Source organism: Neomonachus schauinslandi, chromosome 8 (genome assembly GCF_002201575.2).
Source record: "Neomonachus schauinslandi chromosome 8, ASM220157v2, whole genome shotgun sequence".
Classification (NCBI taxonomy): domain Eukaryota; kingdom Metazoa; phylum Chordata; class Mammalia; order Carnivora; family Phocidae; genus Neomonachus; species Neomonachus schauinslandi.
This window is the reverse complement of record NC_058410.1, coordinates 63,434,063-63,440,789: the sequence shown is the minus strand read 5'-3', so window position 1 is coordinate 63,440,789 and position 6,727 is coordinate 63,434,063.

Below are 6,727 nucleotides of genomic sequence, written 5' to 3'. Positions count from 1 at the left end.
AGATGATTTCATAATGGATACTCTCCTTATAGCCACTATAAATTGATGGCAAAATTATTTCCAGTTTGGAAATAATTCACAATAATTAATTATTATATTAATTATTATATTGAGTCACAATAATTTATTATTATATTAATTAATAATTTACTTCCTTAATTCACAAAAATGGCCTTAGAGTCCTAATATTTCATTTGTTTCAGTTAAAGTTTTCTAACCAGTTCCTTATGAGCCAACCATATTATTACCTATTTATTAAATAAATTTAAATGCAAAATACAAAATTCACCATTTCATTAAAGTAGATTAAGCTAGCACATTAATAATCTCTGTTGACCCTATCCTGAGTTTTATTATTAAAGCTATTTTCTGACTTCCAACTTTTAAACACGATGCAAATGTGTATCATGTTTCTTAGGCTCTAAATAAAGGGTACATTTTTTTAAGCTAATAGCTATTTGTCAAATAGAGTTAAAATAAATCCCAAGTTTGTATTGATTTATTGATCAATACTTTTGAAATATGAGAACTTGAGATTTTACCAAGTTTTTTTTTTTGTTGCAATAAAATTTGAGGTATTTTAATTAAAATTGAGGTATTTCTGGAGAAAATGCTAATAAGATAAATCAACAGGAGCTAAAGTAAGCCAAAAGAAAGCTTAATGAAAGTTTTCTGAAGTGTGGTTTAGAGAACGCACAGTGCCAAGCGTCTTGAGAGCGGGACCAGGACAGGGAAAGCCAGAGAGAACTTCCAAAGGTGCCCCGCGGATGTGAGTATGTGTTTGGTGAGTATGGCTGCCTGCATATGTGTCATGATGGGGCATCTGTGTTTCTGTATGCTCGTCTGTATGTGTGTATATCTGGGTTGAATGTGAGGGGGAGGGGAGGTCCTTTTCTTTCTCTTGGCTTCATGCTTCATTCTTCTCTCTGGGCAGATAGGATTGTAGAGCACCTCAGTATACCTATTTTCCCTCCAAGGTTTACAATTTGGATCCAATCGTACACAGGCATTCACTGGCTGTTTCCTACTTAGATTAGCTAGCCCCTCTACAGGTGAGGGCTCAGAGATAAAAACTAATTCATCCGGGCAGACTTCCCTAGAAAGGCTACCACATCAAAAATCTCTGCAGCAGTACGCCCAAATCTCTAACAAATTTCATAGTGATCCCAGTAGTTTTTACTCCAAAATAAGTCCTGTGGTCAGGATTTACATGATAATAATATTAATAATAAATAATTGTTGATAACTTATTATTAAATATATTAACCATATCAATTAGACTGATATATATTTCCTAATAATTATAATAATATAATTATTAGTTATAATTAGTAATAAATTATAATGATGATTATAATTAATTAAATGAAAATAATAGTAAATATATATTGAGAGTTTTCAATCATCCAGGCAATATTTTAAGTCACAGTTGACTCTTGAACAGTGTGGGGGTTAGGAGCACTTACTCCCACCCCCACCCCAACCCATGCAATCAAAAATCCATATAACTTCTGACTCCCCAAAAACTTAACTGCTGTTGACTGGAAGCCTTACCAATAACATAAAATAATTGATTAACACTTATTTTGTATATGTACTATGTACTGTATTCTTACAATAAAGTATGCTAGAGAAAAGCAAATGTCATTAAGAAAATCATAAGGAAGAGACCTTACATTCACAGGACCGTACTGTAAAAAAAAACCCATGTATAAGTGGACCCCTGTAGTTCAAGCCCTTGTCATTCAAGAGTTACATGTACTTCACAGGTATTTAATCCTTACAACACTCTACAGTTCCATCATTACCTCCTTTATTCCCAGCACAGAATTGGGACACTCATCCAAGTTTGCACAGTTAGAAAGTGGTAGAGTTGGCATCTGAGGCTGGGCCATCTAGCACCAGGGCCTCAGTGCTTAACCACTAAGGTCTACTGTTCAGAAACAATAGGTTAAATGAGGTTGAACCAATGACTGATTGATTTTTGTTGTAGGACTTCTTACTACTTTTAATTTGTTACTGTGAATTATGGATTTCCCAGAGCAGGATACACCATAAAGTTTCCACTGCTTATAGAACCATCCACTTTTTATTTTCATGGGTCACCTAAAAACATTGGTAGACCATTCTTTGGGAAATGTTGCTATAATCTGCTTTTATTCTGGGTTAATAAAATTATACATAAGGAACAACTGAACCATAAGGAAAGCTAAACAAAAATTAAGTTTATTTCTTTTCAGTTTAATTTCAATTAGTTATAGAATTCTCTTCTTATGGATTCTAAAATTAATGAAAGTGTTGATATGAATAGACAAAATCAAATTGTTTGCATACAATCAAAGCCCTCAAGTTATTTTTTTAAAAATCAACAGTAAAGAAAGAAAGCAGCTTATTAGCAGACAAAAAAATGGAAGCAAAATGCTACCTAGTATGTAGTCCATGCATGGGACATGACGTTCCAAGAATTCATATGTTCAACGAAGCAGGAACTCAGGAAGGGTATCATTTAGTTAAATCTTTTGGTGATAAATTTATGATGATTTCAAACAGAAGCTAAAGAAGTAGTTTCTTTCTAGAATTAGTGTATGAAAGACAGTCACTACCCCTCTTACAAAACAGTGAGCTACTCGTTCAAGGAACATTTACTTAGCGCCTACCTGGGGCTGAGAAGTGTCCTTTGTTTCTAGAAGACAATAGATGGATAAGACACACATTCTTTCCTCATATTTTTCATGATGTATCCTCCGATCGCTCCTACCTGCAAGGGAGAAACCACATTCAGAGCGGGGAGAAATGCACAGAAGATAAAGAAAAGCTCCAGAAAAGGAATGGCATTTAAACTGGACAGGACAGGTATTCGGAAGAGAAAGGAGTACACGCTGAAAAAAAGGAATAGAAGGTCTTCCCCATGGAAAGGGGAGGTACAGAGGAGAAAAAAACGATTTTGTGTAATTGGAGTCTTGTGTCTGTGAGGGAGGTACAAGCAGTGAGACATTCAGGGTTTGTAGAAACCAGGGTGGGGCCCTAGGCTGGGGCAGAGCGCACCCCACCCACCGCGCGGCGTGATGGTGACTCACGGACAGGTGGGGCGTGCAAGCTCCCATCCCGGGTTTGGTAAACGGTGGCTCTCCACCCACAGCAGATTTGCTCCCCAGGGGACATTTGGTCATAGCTGGAGATACTTTTAATTGTTGTATTTCGTGTTATGAGAATTTAAAAGATCTAAAGTAATACTGCATTTAACATTTAGGCCATTGACTGTACAGCAGCAACACACTGCTTATTAACATTTAAAGGGAAATGTATTGTCAGTGGACTAAATATTTCAGAAAAACTCTTCTGATAAACATAACTAAAAAAAGACAGATGAAATATAAAAATCATCTTCCCAAATGTATCAAGTAGGTGGGCAGTAAGGAATTAAAATGCCACGGGAAAGGATGGGACCCAGAGATTTTTAACAGGGCAATGTGGAGCATTTTCCCCAGGGGAATTATCCAACCATAAACTGGTCATCACCAAAAGCTGAACTATTTTTTATTTTACACATTTTCAACATCATTACAGGTCTTGGGTGACAGATATCTGCCTCCAGGACCTGTGAAGTATGTAATCCTGCTAAACATCACGGACTGTTTTGGGTTGGGATCCAAAGAACCACATTCCAGGATTAAGAGGAAAAAAGGAACCCAGGAAAGAAGTTTTTGCCCAGATTACAGTCAGGTCCTCTGTGCAGACCAGAAAACTTCAAACCCAAATCTCAGTGTCAATTTATGCAGATTAATAGTGAACCCAGAGGCCAGCAGAAGCAATAAAGTCTTCTTTAAAGGAAGGTAGTCATCCTGAGCTGTCAGTTATTTCTACAGATAATTTTCCTGATACAATATCCATTACACAAAAATAAACAGACAAATAAGGAGATTAATCATAGATGAAAAGCAAGCAAAACTACTTCTGAAAAGTCAGCAAGAATGGATACAAAAACCCCTGAGTTGAGGACACAGAGAGAACAGAGTACCAAACAGGAGAGAGCTGGGGAAGGAGACACAGAGAAAGAGAGAGAGAGAGAGACCAAGAGATCCAAAGATCTACAGAAGAACCCCTGTAAATATTCAGCTGAGTGTGGATCAAAACATTTATGTGAGGAAATTACCTGAGAAAAACCACCTGAAAGGATTAGAGGGAACAGTCCTTGAAAATAATACAACGCTGGGGCTAGTTTACATTCCTGGGCCTGCCTGCTCAAAAGAACAGAAAAACTGAAATTCACAGGATTTGGGGTAGAGTACTCAGAATGTAGTGCCTCAGTAGGGGGAAATTAGTCCTCCACTAAAGGCTTCTCTGATTCTAACACAGCTCAAAAGTGAGGCTTGACAGAATCAAACTGTTTCTAAGCAACCCGTGTCCAAAACAAAGCTCAAGAGCATTGTTAAGAGTTAAAAAATGTCTATTATCCAACAAGATAAAGTATACAATATCTGACATTAAACCAAAAGTTAAATCTAAATTAAACAGAAGAGGGGCACCTGGGTGGCTCAGTCGTTAAGCGTCTGCCTTCGGCTCAGGTCATGATCCCAGGGTCCTGGGATCGAGCCCCACATCAGGCTGCCCGCTCGGGGGGAAGCCTGCTTCTCCCTCTCCCACTCCCCCTGCTTGTGTTCCCTCTCTCGCTGTGTGTCTCTCTGTCAAATAAATAAATACAATCTTTAAAAAGAAATTAAACAGAAGAAAGTTGATAATAAAGCTAAGAACAGAAATTAAAGAAATAGAAAATTAATAGAGAAAATCAATGAAATCAAAAACTGATCCTTGGAGATGATTAATAAAATGGAAAAATTTCTGGCTCAACTTAGCATGGAAAAAAAGACATAAATTACCAATATCATAAATGAGAGGAGTCTCATGACTACATATTCTGCAGGCACTAAGAGGTTAATGAGAGAATACTGGCAACAACCGTACCATGTGCCAAGAAATTTGACAACTTGTATGAAATGTACAAATTTTTTTAAAAGACACAAACACAATTCATTCAAAAAAAAAAGAAAGAACCTGAATAACCTAATAACAGTTTTCAAAAATTGATTTTGTAGTTAAAAACCTTTCCACAAAGTAATCTCCAGACTTAGATGGCTCATTGGTAAATTCTGCCAAATATTTAAGGAAAAAATAATGCTGATTCTACGCAAATTCTTTCAGAAGTTGAAGAGGAGATGTTCTTTTTCTTGATTGCAGTGATGGCTATAAGTCAAAACTTATAAAATTTACACTGTAAATGTATGCAATTTATTGTATGTCAGTTATATCTCAAAAGCCTATTTTTAAAAGGTTTAAAAGACCATGTCCCCAGTTTCCACAGGAAAATGTCCAGCATTTAGGAAGAGATGCAAACAAAAGCAATATTGAAATGTTGCTTTGTGCCTCTCACCAATTTTGAAAATAAAAAGATCAAATAAATGCTGACAAACTTGTGATGAGACAATATGGTAGTATATATCAAATGTCATAGTTTTATTTATCCAATAATCTTTGCTGTTATTGTGTGTTCTAAGAAAATGATTTCACAGAGAAAGAACTATCTTGACCAAAATGTTTTCTTTATTACGTATAATAGGAGAAAGTGGAAACAATTCAAACACCAAACAGTAGGAGAGGTTTCATAATCATGTTGCTGTACATGATGAAACAAATGCCTCATAAGTTAAAAAAAAAAAAAAAGTGACAACAAGTGAAAACACAGATGACAATATTATGCATATGTTATAATTGCAACTATTTTTAAATGTATATTTATTAATGAGAGAGACAACAAAGTCTGGATGTAATATGTCAAAAATAGTTTTGTTATGATGGGGACAATATTGGTGATTTAAAAAATTTAATATCTCTGTTACATTTGTTTAAATAGAAATAAAAAGCACTCTACTTAATCTAAATGTAGGTTCATTCTCCGTACAATTATTAATTCTTTGACAAAGTTTTATGTTAAGATGACTAATTTGCACTAATTCATCTATATTTTTCTTTTTTTTTTTCTTCTAATCTCATCAGGGATCTGAAGTACAGACTCCAGCCACAGCACAGTGTGAAGCCCTGAATAGAGGATGATCTCATCACCATGACATTTATCAGCTGAGCTAAGTGGCCATGAATATGAATGCAACAAAGAGATTGTGACTGAAGAAGTTTCTACTGTGCTGGCTGCATTCCGTTTTGTGCACAAAAAATAATAAGGCTTATGAAAAAGTAATAAAAGCAATAACAGTAAAACTCTTTGCACAGTTAAATATCCCAGAAATTTGCAAATTTGCATCCAGCGTCTTGGTCAATTGATCCTTCTTGGAAACAGAGATCTTTGAATGTAGTGGTTTCCAACAGAATATTGTTTGACCAAAAATGAGTCCGAAGATGAAGCTTTGTTCTCATTTCTCTAGCATCTCTCTCTTTCATCTCTCTTCCTGTCTCCCTGTCTCTGTCTCCCTCTCCAACTCTGTCTCTCTCTCTCTCTCTACATCTCTCTCTTTCTCTCTCTCTCTGTCAAAATGAGGGAGATATCTTCCCAGCTTCTTCATCTGTCCTCATAGCAGCAGCACCAAATAGCTTAACTTTGGAGAAAACAGTGTTTCTGGAAACCATAACTTCTGCATATTGCTGAAATTTTCTCTTTAACTACATGAATGCTTGTTTCTGACTGCTTCAAACATGTTTGCACACTAGGCAAAAATCA